Raw genomic sequence first — 22,791 nt, forward strand, 5'->3', positions numbered from 1 at the left:
TAATCTAATTAGGGAAAGTGCTTCATGGTAGCAACATGTAATAAGATCCTGATATGTTGATAAACCTTGCATGCAGTAAATCATCAACACCCTATAATATGGTTGTGTTCTAACAAACTCCCATATATTAAATACTAGACCAAGTGCAGCCGTTGGGCACAAAACTCTCCTGCATTGGTGCAGCACCCTCTCCCTCTCTCCCCCCCCCCCACTCCATCCCCCTCAACCCGCCTTCTCCTCCCTCCTCCCCCCTGCCTCCCTCCCGAGGAGATATAGATTTAAACGTTAAAATGTGAATAACTTTAAAAATATAACACCGATTTCAATGAAACGTCTTCCATTAGCATCAAAGGGGATGACGATGAGTAAGGTGAGCCTAAAATTGTCGTGCTATCGTGTAACAAGAGTTTTAGTATAAAGATGTTGATGGAATAGTTGGGGGAGTGGTGGTGGGAACCTTCTGCAGAACAGTGAGCTGCAGTGATGGTCATTGCCTAGCACTTGCAATGTCACAAGTGGCAATCCCCAGTTCACGCCTGGATGTGTTTTAATTTCAGGTGAATACAGGGATGAGCTTCTCCATTGGCTGTGGAATTGCAAATCAAACTATACACCAGCAACAACAGCAAAGAGTTCCACTTCATGACAGATATACGGTCGTTTGACAGTTGCATCTACAACTCAGGTCAACTCTGTGAGTGCTATGACCCCAACCACAGGGCTATTTTTATGATATTCGTTACTGCATTGGCCACTTCCACCAGGATTCCTTGAAGATATAAACAATGCCTGAAATAGCAGTCACCTTCAGCTCACTTCTGGAATTTAGCTCTGAACTCTGCATGGACCAAGTGACGTGGAGCTGAGTAGGGTCAAGTCACAGTGTTATCGATTAAAAAACTGCTGATGATTGGTTCAATTGGGTGATAGTTAACAAGGCTGAATTTGGCTTGCTTTTGTGGACGTGGACAGGAGGATTTTGCACGGGAGTGGTATTTCTGTGATGGAATTGCTTGGCTGGTTCTTAAGTACAAGTCTTCAGTTCTGCATCTGGGATATTTGCTGGTCTCATTGTCATAAAAGTCAGTCATAAAGCACGGAAACAGGCCCTTCAGCCCCACTCGTCAATACTGACTAAGATACCCTCACAAAAATCTTGCCCTTCATCTTAAACATATGTCCTCTCCCTTTCGATTTCCCCACGGCGTCCTCGGATATATTTGACCAGGCCCAAAAAAATTATCTATCTTCACATGCCCTAGGACGTCCAGTACCTCCTTGACCGTAATATAGACTGCCCTCGACATCTCCATTAACAGTCCCAAATTCCCCGGCCTTTAAGTTGTTCTCCACAGTATAAACAGAGATATACTCATTGAGGACCTTGCTCATCTTCAGTGGCCACACATAGATGACCGTTTTGGTATCGGAGGGGCCCTATTCTCTCTTTAGTTATCCTCTTTCCCTTAATGTATACAAAATCTCTTTAGATTGTCCTTAATATTATCTGCAGGAGCCATCTTTTGTCCCCCTTTGCCCTTCTGATTGTCTTTGTCATAACCAGCCAATTATTTACAACTAATTATCCAGCTAATTATTGTGAAATTAATCAAACTGGCTGAAAATTGACCTCCATTGGTGGGGAACACAGTGGTAACTGCAGATGCATTACCTACTCAGCACTACTAGCTGAAGAACATTCCAATGTTACCGCCTTATCTTTTGTACACACTTGCAGGATTTCAGTGTAGTTATGGATGGGGATGTTCTAAGAATCTCTATCCACTTTGATTAATCAAGTGGCACAGTAATCTTGTTGCCTCAGCTACACTTCACCCAGTTCAATAACAACGCCTGATGCTATCTACATGGAGTTTGGATGTTCTGCGTGGGCTTCTGGGGACGCTCTGGTTTCCTATCCAAAGACACGTTGGTCGGTAGATTTATTGACCATTGTAAATTACCCTGAAGTAGATGGATGGTAGGGGAACCAGGGTGGAGTGAATGGGTATATTGAAGAGAAAAAGTTACAGAGAACTCACTGGGATAACAAGATTGATGGGGTTGTTCTGAGACACAACACAGGGTTGATAGGCTAAATGGCCTCCGCTATGAGAAATAATAAAAGTTAAAAGCAACACAATGATGGAGGATAAAGCATCAGAAAGCTCAAATTGTGATCAGGTAATTGAAATGGGGTTTTACATCTGCAAATACACATGTACATAAATGTGGAAGCACAAATTTATTAACAGAGAATCGGTTAAAGAATGGTCGCCGGTACAACTCCAGGAAGTAGTCATGTTTTTATGCATGTAATGATGCGGCAGACAGCTTGCAGACACTGAAGGGGTACTGGACTTTCATGAAGTTTCTGTACCGACACTTCCTGCCAATCATGACATCCCGTGCATGAGCAACTTGTGACCAGGCCACATGTCAGGGCAAACTGAAGCCCCTTGGAACACTCGCAGATTTTGAACGAACACATTAGTTACACCGATATTTGTTTGTAAGGTCATATACGTGTTCCAATACCTCATAAATCAATGATAACAACCAGAAAACATGGCCAGAAAGGTCATGAGTAAAAAGAGGATTTTGACCTTTCCCCAACCAATTAGTACAGGCAGACAAACAGCTTTAAAGCAAACAGATGCACCACAAAAGATTCTCCTTTTAAACAGCAACGGCAACACCCTCTGGATATCTCAACCTTCTGCTAAGGAAGGACATTTGAAAGTTACTGTTCCAAGGCAACTGCTGCTGGAAAATTATCAACTCTAATAAAGACACCCAATGGCCTTTCTGAAATTTGCTGCTCTTCCAGTACAAGAAATTATTTAGGCTGGCACAATCCAAAGTCAGGACCCGGGACTCTGTTTGTGGAACAGCAGCAGTATCTTTAAGAGGGAAGGCTACAGTTTAAGACCCTGATCCTATCACATACAATGGGACTGGAACCTCTCAAAAGGTTTGCTCGCGGAACTATATAAAGGAAAAGAAAGTGACATGATAATATAATAGAAATTGAAGAAGAAAATGGAGTGACATGGCTTACGTTGTTATTTTCGGTACATGTACAACATTATATACGCAATAAATACAATGTATTATATATACAATAAACTACTCAAAGAAAAATTAAGGCATTTTCTAAAATGATTTCTGAAACTTGGGTTTTCATAATTCAGGGGAAGAAATAATTTTTAGACCATGTTCTAAATCAGCTGCGTTAGCATCACAGGCTGCTGGGCACAGCCCCAACATTGATCTGAAAGGTTAAACCCATTTCTCTCTACGTAGGTGATGTCTGACGTGAATATTTCCAGGACTGTTTATTTCAGATTGTCAGCGCCTTAAGTACTTTGTTTTTGAACAGGTTACTACACCCTTTTCAGTGGTAATGCTTCCACCCAGTAATTTCATTAAAGATTTATGCAATACAAATATCGCAATTGATCCAGAAACATCAAGGCAAATAGAGTCTCTTTATTCACTCCTTCAGATTTTTTATTTAAAAGATCAGTTCGGTAACTGCTTAAAACTCGAGGAAATACATGTTTCTGCACATTTCCTCAATACAACCTTAACAACATGCACCATTTTTGTACATTAGCATTTCACCCCAACCTTCCTACAGCCTGAACTGTTTGTAATTCAGGAATCCTCAGACTGCTTCACTCACTGGGGAAAGCAAGATGTTTACTCAATTGTTTACCTCTACTGATTTGGAAATTGTATGCTGGGTTCCATCAACATGCTTGCAGAGCACTGGGAGACCATAATCGGCGGACCCAACATAGCTCTGGGTGGGCAGCTAAGGATTTTCCTAAGCCTCTCTGGGAGAGGTCCTGGGGTTGCACGTGGGGTGGAGTGTTTGTGAAGGTAACAGAGGCAGGAGTTGCTTCAAACAAAGAGTTATTCTTATGACAAATGTTCAATGAATGCAATGTGTCTCAACAACCATCCAAAACAAAGAGGAAACAAATACTGTGCAAGTGCCCAAGATTTTGTTAGCATCCCACTGGGTGCTTGAGAGATTCAATCGGTTTTTAACCCGCATAGGTAGAGTTTGTCATTTTAATCAACAAAGAGAATTGAGAAATTTTATCAATGCTGTGGTGGCCCAGGTCTTCCAACTTTTCCCCTGCTCCGTCATTACTACCATCATTTCATTAGATGGTATGAAGGAGAGTCTGAAGAAGGGTCCTGAGCTGAACATCACCTATCTATGTTCTCCAAGGATGCTGCCCCACCCCACTGAGTTACACCAACATTTTATGTGACTTTAAGAACATTTTCTATTACCATCAGAAACATAAAAATGGCAAGCAATCGTGAACAAATCAACTCTAAAGCTTTGATCAACTTATATATAAGTTATATATAATATAAAGGGTTAAGAAAAAGTAACTAGGGATATTAAAATTCAAGTAACTCTCAGTTAATTACTTGGGATCAAAGGGTATCTTTATGGTCACGTGTACCAATTAAGGTGCCGTGATACTCGATTTACCATACGCCATATTAAAAAAAGTAACAAGACACACAACTGCATAAAGGTTAACATAAACATCCACCACAGCGGATTCCTCACATTCTTCTGTGATGGAAGGCAATAATGTCTAATCTTCTTCACTGATGCTTATTATCAGGTCATCAGCTTCTTCCTGAGATATATTCCTACTGTTTTATATCCAAACATGGAAACAAATTGAAGAGCATGTCAAATGAACTTCTTGCTGCTTTGGATCACTGTTGCACCGTATGCATATATACTCCTTCAATGTCTCCAAAGTAGGACAAGATGTTCCACATTAGGCTTGATAATATTCAGCCCTATTCAAAATTTGCTTTATTCCACAATAGACCAAAATACAGAACATCAAATATAAGCCACTTGGTATAATCGTGTTAACTTCTCCCTGAAAATCTTTACAAAATTACTTGTTTCAAAACTAAGACTGATCTGGACACATGACAGTTGTTCTTGTCCTGATTTTTCTGAAACCTCAGCCTTGATAGATTTGATGACTGGAGCTAGATATCTTTCTGAAAACACACACATTGCCTTTAATTAATCTGACACACAAACAAGAAAATGAGCCCCTCAAGACTGCTTCGCCATCCAATTAAGTCAATACCCTCTTTCCAACTTCTCTTCTGTGGCACTTTCACATGAACCCCAATTCAAAGATCTTACAATCTATCCTTTGCAACCAACAGGGCAGAGAATTCCAGAGATTTACCATCCTAGAGCCAGACAGCATGGTCACAGGCCCTTCATCCCAACGTGTCCTTGCCGATCAAGATGGCATATCTACACTAATTCCTCTGGCCTGCATTTGTGCCTGTCCAAATGGCTTTTAAATGCTGTTATAGTACCTCCTCTGGCAACTTGTTCCATATACCCACCAACTTTGGAGTAAGTTACCCCTCAGATTCTTATTAAATCTTTAACCGCTCACCTTCAACCTATCTTCTGGTTCTTGATTCCTTACTGGGTAAAAGAAGCTATGCTTCTACCCTGTCTATTCCCCTCATGATCTTAAACACATCTATAAAATTAAACCGCATCCTTCTGCACTCCAAGGAATAAAGTTCTTGCCTGCCTAACCTCTGCCGATAGCTCCTAGCAATATCTTTGAATATCTTCTCTGCACTCTTTCCAGTTTAATAACGTCTTTCCTTTCGCAGGGTGGCCAAAACTGAACACGATAGTCCAAATGTGGCCTCACCAATGTCTTCTACAACTGTAACATAACATCCCAACTTCTATACCCACTACCCTGACTGATGAAAGCAAATGCACCAAAAGTCTGCTTGGCCACGCTATCTACCTGCGATGTCACTTTCATGGAACTATGTGATTGCTCCCATAGATCCCTCTGTTCTACTCCAATCCCCAGAGCCCTGCCATTCACTGTGAAAACGAAAGTAATTTCCAAAATGCAACACTTTACACTCATCCAGTACCCACTTGCTGAACTGAACAAGTTCCTGCTATAATTATTGATAACCATCATCAATGTCTAAGATAATTATCCACTTTGGTGTAATCTGCCTTGTACATTCTCGTCTTTGGTGTAATCTGCAAACTTACTTGTACATTCTCGTCCATATCATTGATAGATAGAAACCACAAACTGCATTGGGTCCAGCACCGACCCGAGGCACATCACTAGTCACAGGTCTATAGTGCATAAAACAACCTTCCATAATCACTCTTCGCTTCCTTCTTCTGGAATGCCTCCAAAGCTTGCAAATTAGATAAGGAACCAAATTTGTCCCCACTATTCCACACGTGCGCTCTCACCAACACACTGTACAAATGTAAAATTATTTCCTTATTTTAAACTCTTGCAATAAAGGCCAATTTCCCTTCTCAATTACTTTCCGCACCTGCACATTAACTTTGTGTTCATGCACAAGGACACGTAGTTCTCTGCACACCCAAAACATCTGAGTCTCTCTCCATTTGAACAATTTTGCCCTTTGATTCCTCCTCCTGGAGAGGATTAGCTCACTTTCCCACGTTAAACTCCTTTTGTCGAGTTTTTGCCCCATTGCATAACATATTCATATCCAGAAACAAGGAACTGCAGATGCTGGCTTACAAAAGACACAAAGAGCTGGAGTAACTCAGAGGGTCAGGCAGCATCTCTGGAGAACTAAGCTACAAATTATTTTTAATATGCAAAAAAAATGTGAATTGTGAGCCGATTGATAAACAAATGATCACATTTATGCTCATAGCATAACACATCGAAAGCAGAGTGTCAAAATAAACACATATTTTTCACACTGGAATAATGTTCCTGGCAAACGGATCAGTTACTGGTCGACAAAGAACACAAAAGTAGTAAAGTTATGTAAAACTGTATAATACTGGTCAGGCCACAGCTGAATTATCATGTTCACACTGATATGATGTTCCAAACGGATGTAGGAAAGATTTACTGGAATAGTTCCAGAGATGTGGGATTTCAGGCACCAGGTATCTGCAGAATCTGATGGCGTTTGCCTGGGAGAAAGCACTGAAAGTACAGTAGAACTGCAAGATCATGACTAAGAAAAAAAGGTGGGAACACTTTCCATTGGCCGATTTAAAAACTAAAAGCACATATTTATAGGCAGGATGTGAGGCAAAAATATGTTTTTAAAGTGTGTACAGCAGTTATGATACTTTTAGGATACTGGAACTTGTTACTACAACAGTGGGAACAATCACAGGGCTTTCAAGAGGAGACTGAATAAACATTTCAGGAAAATTAATTTTCAGTTTGATGCAGAGGAACAGTGGAATTCAACTGCTGGATTTCAACTGCTGGATTTCTCTACGAGACTCAATGAGCTGAATGGCCTAATTCTGTGCCATTATAAATCTATATTATGGTAATTATCAGCCCATGACTGAGTATTGTCCAGATCCTACTGCACGCAGGCATGGAGAGCCTGAATGCACGGTCTTTAGAAGCAAACTTCTAAAGCTTCTTTCCCAATATTATCTTTTATATATTAATAAAACATGTATTCTCGAATCTACAAGTGGGTAATTTACAACTAGCTCATCTGGACTATCACTCTTCCAAAGAAAGATTCACTTGTTACACAGTGGCGAGACAATCTACTTAAAAGTCTGCTGCTGCAACAACTGTGTTTTACTGGGACTAGATTGTTAATTACTGGTGAATGTACAATAGACTAACTAACCCACAGACGCCAGTCATGCAGAACAATTCAATGGGACAAAAATAGCAAAATTGCAGGCTAAATTAAGGTCATCGCCAACACAAATATAGCCTAGACTGATGTAGACAAAAATTAAGCACATCTAAAGAATTGTCTGGGCTCTCACTGCGGACTGATGGAATCTGCCAGCAGCAATATTTCGGCCAGCTTATTTCAATAATAGTAATTTGCTGTGACTGTTAATTCTAAATGAGAATTAAGTTCAAACAAAATGGATTCTGAATATATAAAATGCTGAAAAGTGTGCTACAATATGAAAAGGCAGAACTGCTCTAAATTCAGAAAGAATTGCTGAATTTAAAGGAGGAAACATGGCACCTCAAGTTATCTGGATATACCCTTTTTCTAATGTACTAAAGAGCAATGAACATCAAGGCCTTGTGTCACATTTCACATGAAAGCTGCATTAATTCCTTCACCAACACTTTTAAAAATGATCACATTGGCTTGGCTTAACTTAACTCATTTAAAATGATTTGTGATTCAATATGGCACAAAACAGAAATAGTAACATGTTGGTACTGAAGTCATTAAATCAGGTTGCTCTTACTCTTCTTATGTGTAGCATCAATAATGGAATTTGTTCATTTAAGGGCTGTAGATAATTGGCCAATTGAAGTTTTCAAGACACGAATTGCACATTCAAGAGTCGAGAATGTTTAATAGTCATATGTACCGATAACTGAACAATGAAATTCTTACTTGCAGCAGGGCAACAGACCTGTAAACACAATGCACATAAATACATAATAAGCAAAAATTAAATATAGATATCAGGGAATAGTGCCAATGAGAGGTAAATCAAATTGAGCAGCTGAAAACTGGTTCCTGAGGATATATTACCCACTCTGGTGCCAAACTCTAAATTATTAAGGGCATGGTAGGTCGATGAACATAGGTAGAATATAAATAAATAGTGAATATGAATATAGGTAGAAACAATGTCACAGTCTGGGCAGAGTAAAACATGTATTTAAGGATGGGTCCACTCAGAGTTTAGCGTATAATTTTTTTACTCCACTTATCTGCCAAATGTGAGCGTACAAACCACCCCATTCTGCCCCTGTTCTGAAGTAGAAATCACTATCTATTCTTCTGGCCTACTTACAGTACCTAATATAGAAAGACACAAGCACAGATGGGAGTGGGAAAAAACACAGTTCACGGCAGAATTAGTTGAAAACTATTGGTTGTACCTGTAGCATCGGGTATGATCCTGGACTAGAAACAGTGATCCCAAGTTTAAATCCCTCTAGGATAGGTTATAAAGTATGTTAAATCTGATAACTTGTGGACTGGCATCAAAAATGATCATGTTAGCTGCAGTTCCTTTACTCATGCTTGAAAGGAGAAACTCATCCACCTGATCCACGCAACCTCGTGCCCCGGGTCAAATATTGCCTTACTAATGTCGCCCACAATTGCAAGAAAAATAGCATAGAGAGAAGAGAATGAAAAGCTCTTTTTGTCAAATATAATTCAATGGAAAAATACAGTACAATGACAGTCTCAAAGTTATGAAAAGCAATAAGGCAACATTAGCTAGCTGGACATGTTTAAGTAAGGCGGCGAACAATTGCCACCTGATCACCAAAGAGAACCTAAATTACGAATGATAGACACAAAAAGCTGGAGTAACTGAGCGGGACAGGCAGCATCTCTGGAGAGAAGGAATGGGTGACGTTTCGGGTTGAGTCTGAAGAAGGGTCTCGAGCCGAAACGTGGCCCATTCCTTCTCTCCAGAGATGCTGCCTGTGCCACTGAGTTACTCCAGCTTTTTGTGTCTTTGGTCTGCATCCCAGGGTACTCAAGGAGGTGGCTCTAGAAATCGTGGACGCATTGGTGATGATTTTCCAATGTTCTATAAATTCTGGATCAGTTCCTGTTGATTGGAGGGTAGCTAATGTTATCCCACTTTTCAAGAAAGGATGGAGAGAAAGCAGGGAATTATAGACCAGTTAGCCTGACATCAGTGGTGGGGAAGATACTGGAGTAGATTATCAAAGATGTAATAGCGGCACATTTGGACAGCAGTGACAGGATCGGTCCAAGTTAGCATGGATTTACGAAGGGGAAATCATGCTTGACAAACCTTCTGGAATTTTTTGAGGATGTGACAAGTAAAATGGACAAGGGAGAGCCAGTGGGTGTAGCGTACCTGGACTTTCAGAAAGCCTTTGATAAGGTCTCACACAGATTAGTGGGCAAACATAGAGCACATGGTATTGGGGGTAGGGTATTGACATGGATAGAAAATTGGTTGGCAGGCAGGAAACAAAGATTAGGGATTAACGGGTCCCTTTCAGAATGGCAGGCAGTGACTAGTGGGGTGCCACAAGGCTCGGTGCTGGGACCGCAGCTATTTACAATATACATTAATGATTTAGATGAAGGAATTAAAAGTAACATTTGCAAATTTGCAGATGACACAAAGCTGGATGGCAGTGTGAGCTGCGAAGAGGATGCTAAGCGATCCTTCTGCAGTTATATAGGCCCTGGTGAGACCACACCTGAAGTATTGTGTGCAGTTTTGGTCTTCTAATTTGAGGAAGGATATTCTTGCTCTTGAGGGAGTGCAGCATAGGTTCACGAGGTTAATTCCCGGGATGGTGGGACTATCATATGATAAAAGAATGGAGTGACTGGGCTTGTATTCACTGGAATTTAGAAGGATGAGAGGGGATCCTATAGAAACATATAAAATTATTAAGGGATTGGACAAGCTAGATGTAGGAAACATGTTCCCGATGTTGGGGGAGTCCCGAACCAGGGGCCACAGTTTAAAAATAAGGGGTCAGCCATTTAGAACTGAGATGAGGAAAAACTTTTTCACACAGAGTTGTGAATTTGTGGAATTCTCTGCCTCAGAAGGTAGTGGAGGCCGATTCACTGGATGCATTCAAAAGTGTTAGATAGAGCTCGTAGAGCTAGCAGAATCAAGGGGTATGGGGAGAAGGCAGGAACAAGGTACTGATTGTGGATGATCAGCCATGATCACATTGAATGGCGGTGCTGGCTCAAAGGGCCGAATGGCCTACTCCTGCACCTATTGTCTATGTATCTATGCATCTAGTTACATTTCAAATGGTTGTGTGTCTAAATTTGATCCAAATATTTTGATGAAGGCAACTGCCGCAGTTGCTAACAGCAGCATCCCTTTTAATAGTGTGAGTCATGTTCACTCTGCTCTGCAGGTGGCTGTGCTGCAGATGACGAGTGAATGCTAGACTTAGAGCAGCTGGCACATTGGAAAAAAGGTTCATCAAAAAACACAACCATAACTGTCAAAAGGCTTGATGCTTTTGGCAAACTGCTGTTGTGTTTTACCCCCATTTGTGCAACACAAACTTGGATCCAAGTTTATCATCTAATCCAAAGTCCATTACTAATAAACTTAGACCCCATCCCATGGTCCAGGGGGCAGTTAACCCAATCATGGCCGGTAACATATGGCCTTGTCAGCAGCCAACTGATCGCGTATCACGTAAATCAGTGCCAACAGACTGACCAGTTTTAATAAACTGAAATTAAAAAAGAAAATGCTGGAAGCACTCAGCAGATCAAGGATGGGATCAAGAAGTACAACATTTCTGACATTTCCTCTAGTTCTGAAACAGAGCACACCTAGAGATGCTGTCTGACTTGTCGAGCTGCTAATGTGTCTGATCCAGAGATGCTGCCTGACTTGCTGAACACTCTCAACGTTCTATTTTCATGGCAGATTTTCAGCATTCACGGTATTTTGTTTACGATAGAAAAATGCAGTTGAAACAGCATGCACTTTATCCATTCGCTAAATACAAGATGCTTTCAGTCACACTTTTCAAACCCATCAAGTATTTTTGGTTTTTGAATTTTACAAGTATTTGTACAACTCTTATGGATTGTACCATTTGAAGCAAACACTAGGAATTACTTGCAAGCAGCCATCCACACTAACAAGTCACACATTGTTAAAAAAAAGGACTCTTAAGATTGAAGAATGGTCCCCAGTCCTAAAATAGTTAAATATTAAAGTCTAGTCATAAAATCAGTTATGTTGCCCCAGCACTTCAAACTGAGGAACTAATTTGAATTATGTATGCATAAATGAAATTAGTTCCTCAGCTAAATGTGAGGAACTAATTATGTATTGTAGCACAGTAAGGACCATCACCCCTTATAAAGTTTACTTCTATTATCACTTCATCACAAAGATCAGAAATTTGATGTTTTCCATAGTAAGACATAAGAAGGTCTCACTAAATAAAGTCTACACAAGTATAATTTTCAAACATATACATAACAGTTCAACTACATGCTATAACTACACCATTGAAAGGGTGTGATGAACAGAATGAGGGACACAACCTCCTGCAATGCAGGGTCAGCAGAAAGTTGATGTTCAAAGGGATCCAAGTGTCCTTGCACCAATTGCACTGAATGCTAATGTGCAGGTGTAGCAACAATTAGGAATACATATGGTATGTTGGTCTTAATTGCAAGTGGATTTCAATATAGAACTAAAGATGTCTCACTGCAATGATACAAGGTCCTGATAAGACTGCAGCTGCAGGAGTGTGTAAAGTTTTGGTCTCCTATGAATGAATATTCTATTGGGGGGGGGGGGGGGTCCAGTGAGGATTTCTTGGACTGGGGTTCCTGTGGAGGCAGGTTTGACCTACAAGGAAAGATTAAGACCAAGCCTGAATTCTGGAGAATCTAGAAAAATGAGTGGCAACCTCATTGAGATCTACAAAATTCTTACAAGAATTGACAAAGAGTGACTATTTCTCCTTGCTGAGGAATCTGGAATGTGGAATCACAGTCCCTGGATAAGTGGTTGGGAATTTAGGATTGAGATGAAGAGAACTATCTTCAGTCAAAGAGTGACGAATCTTTGATATAATCTACCTAATAGCTGAACCACTGCAGTCTGAGTTTATTCAAAACATTAAGGACATTGTGGAATATGGGAAAAAATAAGGAAAACTAATTCCTAGGTCACAAACTGATGCAGGCATGATTTTGAATAACCGTGGAGCCAACTTGAAATGGCAAATGTTCTTCTCATGCTTCCAATTCTTAAGTCACAAAGGAGACAATTTGAGGTAAATTAGGAGAGGTAAAGTGGATCAATTTAACTAGGCAGGCATGATTTGAAAAAGTCTGAAAAATGGTATAAAGTGATAGCAAACATGGTAAAGTGTAAAGTAAAGTGTAAATGGTAAAGTATAAAGTGATAGCAAACATTGCTCAAAAGGGTGGAGAAGGAATACTGAAAAGAAAATTAGGAATGTAAAGCATTGGCAGGTAAAACAAAATCAATTGTAAAGCCCAAGGATTTATAAATAAGTAAATGTGAATGATATCAAGGGAAAGAGGAAGGTTTATTAGACATCAAAAAGTAAACTTTGAGGCAAAAGACATGTTTACATTGAAATTAATACTTTTCTACTGTCTTCACTGAATAGTGGGCATCAATTGAGGAAAAAGGTGAAACACAATATCAAAAGCACAAATATTGAAAATTAGACGGTCGTCTTGCAAAATGAAAAAATTGCCAGCTCTGGATAAAATGTATCCCAGGAATTTTAGGGAAACAAGGGAGAAAAAAGAGAAGACTCTAATCGTCATCCACTACAGATGTTGGTTGTGCTGGCAAACTGCAATTGTTTAAAAGTATAGTGCCAAGGAATTACAGGCTCATTAGCCTAACAACAGTGGAAATTTTTTTGACACAATCTTGAGGAACAAGTTTAATACAAAGACTATCAGGGAGGGATCGCGAGTATTGATCATTCAGTGTAGTCAAAATGTGCAGGAAAGAACTGCAGATGCTGTTTTAAATCGAAGATAGATACAAAATGGTGGAGTAACTCCGGGACAGGCAACATCTCTGGATAGAAGGAATGGGTGACATTTCGACCGGTCGAGACCCTTCTTCAGACTGAAGGATCTTGACCCGAAACGTCACCCATTCCTTCTCTCCCGAGATGCTGCCTGTCCCGCTGAGTTAGTCCAGCATTTTGTGTCTATCTTCAGTGTAGTCAATGTGGATTTTAGTTAAGTTTAAATCCAAACAGGTCTAGTGATCATGAAAGTTAAAGTTGGATTGTAGAAGTGTACGGTACAGAAACAGGCCCTTGCAGCCCACCTGGTCTGCACCAACCATGATGCCTACCGATGTTAACGCCATTTGCCTGTGTTAGGCTCGCATCCCCCGGCTCCTTTCCCTATCCAGTACCTGTTCAAATGTCTTTTAAACATAACTGTCTGCCTCCATTGACAGGCCATTCTAGATATTCAACACCCTGTGTAAAAAAACTGATACCTTTGATCTCATTTAAATTTCTCCCCTTATTTTAAACCAGTGACAAGGAAAAGAGTTCTGACTATTTATCCCATCTTTGCCATTGAATCAAATTATACAGCATGAAAACAGGCCCTTTGGCCCAACTCATCTATGCCGACCAAGATGTCTTCCTGAGCTAGTCCCATCTGCCTACATTTGGCTCACATCTCTCTGAGCATTTCCTATCCATGTATCTTTTAAATGTTCTAATTGTATCTACCTCTACCACTTCCTCTGTTGGCTTGTTTTATATACCTACCACCTTCTGTGTGAAAAACTTGCCCCTCCGTTCCCCTTTAAATCTTTCTTCTCTCACTTTAAACCTATGCCATCAAGTTTCAGACTTCCCGACCATGGGAAAAAGACTGTGAGTGTATTTTATCTATGCCCCTCTTGATTTTATGAATCACTTTAGTCACTCCCAGGGCTTTTTGGCTCTAGGGAAATTATTCCCAGCCTATCCAGTCTCTCCTCATAACACAAGCCCTCCAATCCCAGCAACATCCTTGTGAATCTTTTCTACACTATTACCAGTTTAATCACATCCTTGCTATAGTATAACAACCAAAACTGTACATAACATTCCAGATGTGGTCTTACCAACATCTCGAACAGCTGTCACATGAAGTCCTAACTCTTGTGGTTAATGCAATACTCTTGTACTTGATATTGCCATGTCCATAGGTGTGTTGCTATGGGTCAGTGCCCTTTCTGCTAACCGACACAATTGAAATTCTTAAAGAGATATTATTTTTGGAAATTGGAAACTTGTCATTGCTCACATGCGGTCATGTTAGAACTATATAAAATAATTACACTGTAGCTGGAGTACTGTGCATAGATCAGGTCACCACCCAGGAAATATATGATATGACTATAGAGTGTTTGGAGATTAACAAGGATATTGCCAGAACTGGAAACATTTAGATATGTAGAGACAGCTTAGGTTGGGAATGTTTACAGTGGAACAAATAATATTGAAGTGAGATTTAACCAGTGTTTAAAATAATGAGCAACCGTGGCAGGATGGAGTGAGTGAGCCCATTTGCCGTAGCAGAGGGTTCAATACTAAGGGACAGAGATTCAAGCAGTAATATTAGGTGCTGGCATTGACACAGAGCAAATTATTTCCTTTCTATGGTGCAACTTTATGATTCTACAAGAAAATTATAGTTAAAAAAATCTTTTTAAACAAATCAAGTAAACACAGATAAAAGTTTTTGCTCTTAACTTTAAGAATTGTTTCTTGGCTCCTGGCTCAAAGCAGTCGCCCGAGTGGCTGGACACACGATACAGCACATGCTTCTGTGAGTCATTTCCCATTATGCTAACCAGGCTACTGAAGTGGATCCATGATATAATTTCCTAACAGTATCACAGCCATTCTTTTCCAAGGTCACAGCTTGTAAAACTGCATTTCCAGCAGGAAACTTCACGCAGTACATTTAATTTCAACAATTAAATATTCATCAAAGAGCTGCAGCTGCACCAGCCCATAAGGTCATCAATTTGGGGATAAATTAATCCCTGTGTGTACTCTGTCCTTCAATTTGACTTTCAACGACAAAATGTTCAAGAAACCAATAAGCAGCTGCCAAATGACTCAGTGGTAGAGTTTCCAACTCTCAGCTATTCCGAGTATTTGGAAAAAGACCAGGTTCAATCCCTGTATGCCGTGACCTACTGCTCCAGCTGACTTCGCCAAAATTCATGCAGCAGAGTCAGGTTCCCTGAATGAAGGATTCCCGGGTCTGCTACATCTGTCACTGCTATCCCTTTACATTTACCACTGCTAGACTACCCGGTGGGTGCGACAAACAGCTGAGACTGGGATCAGGTTTGGTCGTGAAACAGCGACTGCAAAGAGGCAAAGACAAAGAAAATAGAATACACACTCGGGGAGCTTCTTATATATCCATTTCTGTTGTGAACATCACCAGTCTGATATCTTTGTTATTCATGAAGCTGATACCACAGATTTGGAAGCTTACTCTGGCAATTATTGCCACAGTGACCTTTCGTAGAAGGGATGATCATTTAAAGATGCATCAGGCACTAATCCATTTTTTGGCAATCTATAGGTATCCATATACCAGCCAATGTTATGTGTCTGCTTTTCAAATCCAACAGGACCGATCTTTACACTTGAATTAGACAATAGACAATAGCAATTGGTTATTTATTAAAGATAACCACTTCAAGTGTAACGATGAGTCCTGTAAGATTCTTTCTTAATTTAGAACAAGAGATTACCTTGTTGAAACATAGCATTTTATGGGGTTTAACAGGGTAGATGTGGAGTTTGCGATACATTTGGCCAGGGTGTTTAGAACCAGGAGACATTTTTAGTTTAGTTTAGAGATATTGCGTGGAAACATGCCCGTCGGCCGACCGGGTCCGCACCGACCAGTGATCTCCGCACATTAACATTACCCCACACACACACACACTGGGGCCAATTTTATATATTCACCAAGCCAATTACCCGAGGAAACCGAAGATCTTGGAGAAAACCCATGTAGGTCACGGGAAGAACGTACCAACTCCATTCCGACAAGCACCCGTAGTCAGGTTCGAACCCGGGTCTCTGGCGCTGTAAGGCAGCAGCTCTACCGCTATGCCACCGTGCCACCAATGTCTCAAAATAAGGGGTCACTCATTTGGGGAAGGGGTAAAAAGATTTATTTCCACAATGAGGTTGAGGAATCTTTGGAGTTCTCCATAATGATGCCTATGGAGCCTCGGTATAATCTGCTGCATCCTTTGACAACCTTGCTAACTGTCCACAACTCTGCCAATTTTTGATTTGTCTGTAAAGGTAAAGGTTACTGAGCTGGATGATCAGCCATGATCATATTGAATGGCGGTGCAGGCTCGAAGGGCCGAATGGCCTACTCCTGCACCTATTTTCTATGTTTCTAACCCTACTTTTCATCCACTTACATTTTCATCCAAATCATTTATACATCACAAACAACCTAGGTTCCAGTAATGATCCCTGCAGAATACCACTGGTGACACACCTCCAGTCAGAATAACAACCGCCCATCACTACCCTGTCTTCTATGGCCAAATCAATTTGAATCCGATTTATCAAATTTCTAAGGATCGATCACACATTTCTTAAATTTCTAGATCATGAACGATCTTGTTTAATGCTGTACCAAAGCCCATCTAGACAACATCCATTATCCAACCCTCATCAATTATCTTCGAAGATAAGACACAAACTGCTGGAGTAACTCAGCAGGACAGTTGGCATCCCTGGATAGAAGGAATGGGTGACGTATCGGGTCGAGACTCTTCATCATGTCAAAATAAGACGTGACCCCACCTACACAAAGCCATACTGACTGTCCCTAGCTAGTCCATGCTTTTTTTTAAAATGGAAGTAAATCCTATTTCTAAGAATCTTCTCCAATAATTTTCCTGCCATTCTTGCATGGACGGGCTGAAATTTTCCAGATTTGCCCTCCTTATACAAACGAACAACATTAATAATTCCATATCACCAGAAGACTTTCAAAAGTTAACTTAATGTGATGCAGAAGTAACAAAAGGGTACAGTTCAACTTGCAAAAATAAACTCAATTTGTAAAACGGAACTTAGCAACACTAAATGTCAGCACTATTAAGATATTAGCAGGAAATTCATAAAAGTGGCATTAAAGTATAAAAAACATATATTTTTGTCCCAATGTGGAAGATGCAATGCATAAAGACTGGTGCAAAAAATAATTCATAATATTGGGTAGTGTCAACATTGTGTTATGAAGTGAAAATTATGTTTAACATAATTTGTTTGTAGAAACATGGAACTCCAGCTGCTAGTTTACAAAAAAAAAAGCATCAAAGTGCTGGAGTAATTTAGCAGGTCAGGCAGCATCTCTAGAGAATATGGATAGATGACGTTTCAGGTAGGGAACTTTCTTCAGAATGATTGTGGTGGCAGGGTGAAAGATGGAAGAGAGAAGGCCAGGGCAAAGCCTGGCGAGCGAAGGGAGATTTTGATAGGCAGATGGTTGGTCAAAAGCCAGAGGTGAAAAGACAGAAGGTGCGAGACGAAGGATTGAAATGTTGTGAATTGTGAAGTTAGGGAAAGGAATGTAAGTGGAAGGGGAGAAAAGGGTGTTAGTCCAGGTGGGAGGTAGGGGATCGGAAAGAACAAGCCTAGACCCGGCGACTGTTTTGCTGGACACAGTCCACCAAGGCCTTTGGGGCTCCTCCATTGCCAGAGTTGGTCCATAAGCAAACTGGTGACAGAGGGTTTGGGACCTGTTCGCCCATTCTCACACCAGGACTGGAGGAGGCATAAATGCAACACTCGGCCCTATGCAGCCCCAGATAAAGTCTCACTGACCTGATGACTCCGAGTTAAGGATGACAGATGGCACCAGCAGGGCGAGATTAAAAAAATCAGTCTGTGGGAGAGAAAACTGCAGTCAAGGCTTTACCTTGAGTATTTGAACCTTTCACAAAAAATACAATTGACAGAAGGCCTTAATAATAAAGACTGAAAACTGATAAATTTGTAGTGCAACATTGTCTGTTTCTGTGTGCAACAGTATTGTGCCAGTTTTAATGTGCTGCTGTGCAGAATCATTACAATTCATTGCACCTTCTGGTGTTAAGCCTCCTAGCTACATTTGTAGCTACACACTTGAGCCAGTTCTCAAAAGGTGCAGGGTGGTGTTGCTACTTCATGAATAGAAACCGCAATGATGAGCAGTGGATGGGAGAAGTCTCTCAGGGGTCAGTGGGATCTGCACAAGATGAGGAACATTGCCAGCACAAGCTATGTTCTTTGTGCAAGGGACCACAGAGTAACAACTGTGTGTTTCTCCTTGCAGGTTGCCAGGGAGAATAGTGAAAGAGTAATACTGCACAGGACTAACCGAAGAATGCCTGCAAGAGAAAAAGGGCACAAAGTGCTAGAGTAACAACGGGTCAGGCAGCATCTCTGGAGAACATAGAAAGGTGACGTTTTGGGTCAGGGGCCACCTTCAGTCTTATCAAGGGTCTTGACCCGAAACGTTTCCAGTCTACGTTCTCCGGGAGATGCTGCCTGACTTGTTGAGTTATTCCAACGCTTTGTGCACTTTCTTGTAAACCAGCATCTGCAGTTATTTGTTCCTACACGAAGAACGCCTGCACATTGAAGAATACCATGTTGATTAATCCACAAGTCTTCTCTCTGAATTTGTAGAGCAGAGGGATTTAGGAGTACAAGTACATAGTATCCTGAAAGTGGTATTACAGGTAGAGAGGCCAATGGAGCAGGCTTTTGGCACACTGGCATTCATCAGTTAAGGAATTGAGTACAGAAATTTATATTATAGTTGGTTAGGCCATTCTTGGAGGATTATGTTCAGTTTTATTTACCTAGTAATAGGAAAGATGTCTTTGAGGGGGGAGAGAAAAGATGGAGAGAGCGAAAAGATGATTTTTGATGATACTGTCAGGATTAGAGGGCCTAAATTGTAGAAAGAGGTGGAGCAGGTTAGATTTTTATTCCTCGGAGTTTAGAGAACTGAGGGGTGCAGTTAGATGTTTATAAAGCATGAAGGACATGGAAGGGTGAATCCAGAGTTACTTTTTTTTTTACCATGGTAGGGAAATCAGGCACTGTAGGGCATAGGTTTAAGGTGAGAGGGAAAGAAACCAAGGGGCATCCTTTTCACTAGAGGGTGGAGGGTATAAAACAACATGCCAGAAGATGTATTTGAGGCAGGTATAGTAACAATATTTAAAAGGCAAGTATATGGATAGCAAAGGTTTATAGGGATATGGGCCAGGCGCAGGCAGATGAGAGTAGCTTCGATGGGACATCTTGGTTTGTATGGATGAGCTCGGCCTAGTGTCATGTTCCTGCGCAGTAAGACTACGTTCATAAGTCATAGGAGCAGAATTAGGTCACTCGGCACATCGAGTCTACTTCCCCATTCAATCATGGCTTATCGATCTTGCCCTCTCAACCCATAACTCTTGACACACTTACTAATCAAGTTACTGTCAATCTCTGCCTTAAAATCTCCCAATGACTTGAGCTCCACAGCTGTCGGTGACAATGAATTCCACTTATTCACCACCTACTGACTAAAGAAATTCCTCTTCATCACCTTTCTAAAGATAAGTCCTTTTATTCTGAGGCTATGGCCTCTGGTCCTTGACTCTCCCACTAGTGGAAACATAGACTCTCTCCAGGCCTTTCACTATTCGGTAAGTTTCAATGGGGTCACCCCTCATCCTTCAAAACTCCAGCGTGTGCAGGTCCAGTGCTGGCAAACGCTCTTCACGTTAGCCCAATCATCCCCGGGATCATTCTCGGAAACCTCTTCTAGACCCTGTGGAATATCAGCATATCCTGCCACAGATATGGAGCCCAAAACAGTTCATAATACTCCAAATACAGCCTGACCTGTCTGTGCCTTATAAAACTTCAGCATTACACCCTTATTTTTATATTCTAGTCCTCTCAAAATAAGTGCCAACATTGCATTTGCCTTCCTTACTACTGATTCAACATGCAAATGAACCTTGGGAATCCTGCACCTGCATGCCCAAGACACTATGACTCAATCACTAATTCAAATGAAACATAACTACTCAGCATTGGAATTACTAAATAGACCATTTGCAGCAGGTAACATTCTTTTTTCATACAGACTTTTGGGCAGTGCAATATTGTTACTTTTAATTTTGAGAAATGTTATGCTAATAAAGGTGGTGGAAACAAAATTCCTGCTGAAAAGTCAGGAGTCGAATTACAGTACAGGTGCTACAACTTTGGCAGCAGCGATTCCCTGCTCTAGATTTTCAACCGCACAGCACCATTTTATTTGGGAGTAGTTCAAACTTTTCAGATCTCTATCTTGAGCAAATTAAATTTTTCTTTGCTGTAAGTTATCCCTTGGCCCTGCAATATCTCACTTATTGGCAAAGTTATCAACAAATACGCTGGAAAAAAATGGACAATTAAGGAATTGAACTTTTGGAGATGCAATTAAGAAACATTTACGCACACAAAGAACGACGGATGTTTGCAATTGTTGCTATTTTTAATTTTCAATCACACTGATATTTTTGTTAATGAGGTATAGAGCAAAGAATGGTTGCTGGGACCTAGCTTGGTATCCATAATCTGAATGATCCCAATGTCCCAGTCCTCCTTGGTGTGTCTACTTTAATTCACCCTGTCAATTAAATGGTCTACCTAAACGGCTTCTATATGCTTCAGTCTGAAGAAGGGTCTCGACCCGAAACGTCACCCATTCCCTCTCTCCTGGATGCTGCCTGACCTGCTGAGTTACACCAGCATTTTGTGATACCTTCTATATGCTACACTGTGAGCACAACTATATGGAATTCTTGACAAACACACAAAAAACAGACATCACTATTTTATACTTGTTGTTTATAGATTATACTTACAATCATTCATTTTTTGCTTTGCACCCAAGACCACATTATTTTAGAGAATTCAGAAAAAGACTTCAGAAAATTGTTTTGTAACTTGCTAAAAAATAAACTACCAACTCGCAACTACCAATGTTCAAAGGTAGAAACTAGAAGTCGCACTTGCAACTATCACATCAGCCTCGCCTCGCACACCTGTGTGCATATGAACGAACAATTACATTAAATGCGAGTAAAAAAAGTTTAAAGGGAGCACAGGAAACAGGGTCCTCCCATTCAGTGGGAAGGGCACTGGCAAGCCAGATGCACAACCATTGGCATTTGTGAATAGTTGGATAGCTGATAATCGGAGTTTTACTCTAATGGTCAGCACACTTAAGTTTCTATTTTCAATATACCCGAGGGAATAGATATGTATTTTTTTATCTGCACTCCTTTCCACTCGTTGGATGCCAATTTCCACAGTCCCTTTGAATTTACACGGTTGACTGGAAAACTTAATATAATACTGTACAATATCAAAGAAAAACAATTAAAACTATTATGGGATAACAATAGAAATAACATACAGCCAACAACTCGGGCACCAGAGGTCTGAGCATGTGAGCTGATCAGAGTTTTACTGTTTATTCACTCCCTTAATTATCAGGTGTTCATTATTCCTTGTACACTTTGAATCTAACAATGTAATAAACATCATGAGTGGTGAGCAACTATATAATACAGCCAAAATTATGGGTGTTATTATGGAGAGATAAAGTCTCAAAACTCCTTATGGTAAATATGGAATGCTAAAGTTAAAAGTTGAATTTAATGCGCTTAGAGAACAAAATAAAAACCTGGCTAAATTTTGAAACTCAACTCTAAACGATCTAATTGCTATTTTTATCTAGAATTTTACTATGAACTGCTCAGTCATCTATTCTAATTTCTCTCAGCAGATAAGCCGGCAGAAAAAATTACCAAAAATTCCATTTATTAATCTTTCAAAGTAGTGCAAGGTTCAACTGGAACAACTACAAGAATTATACCAAAGCAATTTTCTAAGTTATATAAATAGCAGCAAGAATGCCAACTTTTAAAATAAACTATCTGGACATTGATTTTTTTTTTGTGTATACATGCCTCTAATATTTGACACGCAGTCACATTTACAGTAAACCAAATTATAATTAGAAAATGTGCCAAAAACTGCAAGTAAAAGGAAGTCAAGCTTCCTTAAATAAGTGTCGCAAGTCTCTGTGTTTGCATATGTTACTGGAACAGTACCAGTTTGAATAAAACAG

The 22,791-nt window shown here is 40.3% G+C and overlaps 1 protein-coding gene across 2 annotated transcripts in view; it reads right to left on the reverse strand.

Moving 5' to 3' along the window:
* The window catches only part of LOC144606923 (protein tyrosine phosphatase type IVA 2-like), a 62,195-nt gene that overhangs the window by 22,220 nt on the left and 17,184 nt on the right, over positions 1-22,791 (reverse strand). The window contains exon 2 of one of the 2 annotated variants that reach the window (XM_078423423.1): positions 18,450-18,510. The exons of the other annotated variant lie outside the window; for it this stretch is intronic. The gene's annotated coding sequence lies outside the window, so the exon portion shown is untranslated. The remainder of the gene's footprint in view (positions 1-18,449; positions 18,511-22,791) is intronic. 2 annotated transcript variants of the gene reach the window in all.

The sequence above is a fragment of the Rhinoraja longicauda genome, chromosome 27 (assembly GCF_053455715.1).
Source record: "Rhinoraja longicauda isolate Sanriku21f chromosome 27, sRhiLon1.1, whole genome shotgun sequence".
In the NCBI taxonomy this organism is placed as follows: domain Eukaryota; kingdom Metazoa; phylum Chordata; class Chondrichthyes; order Rajiformes; family Arhynchobatidae; genus Rhinoraja; species Rhinoraja longicauda.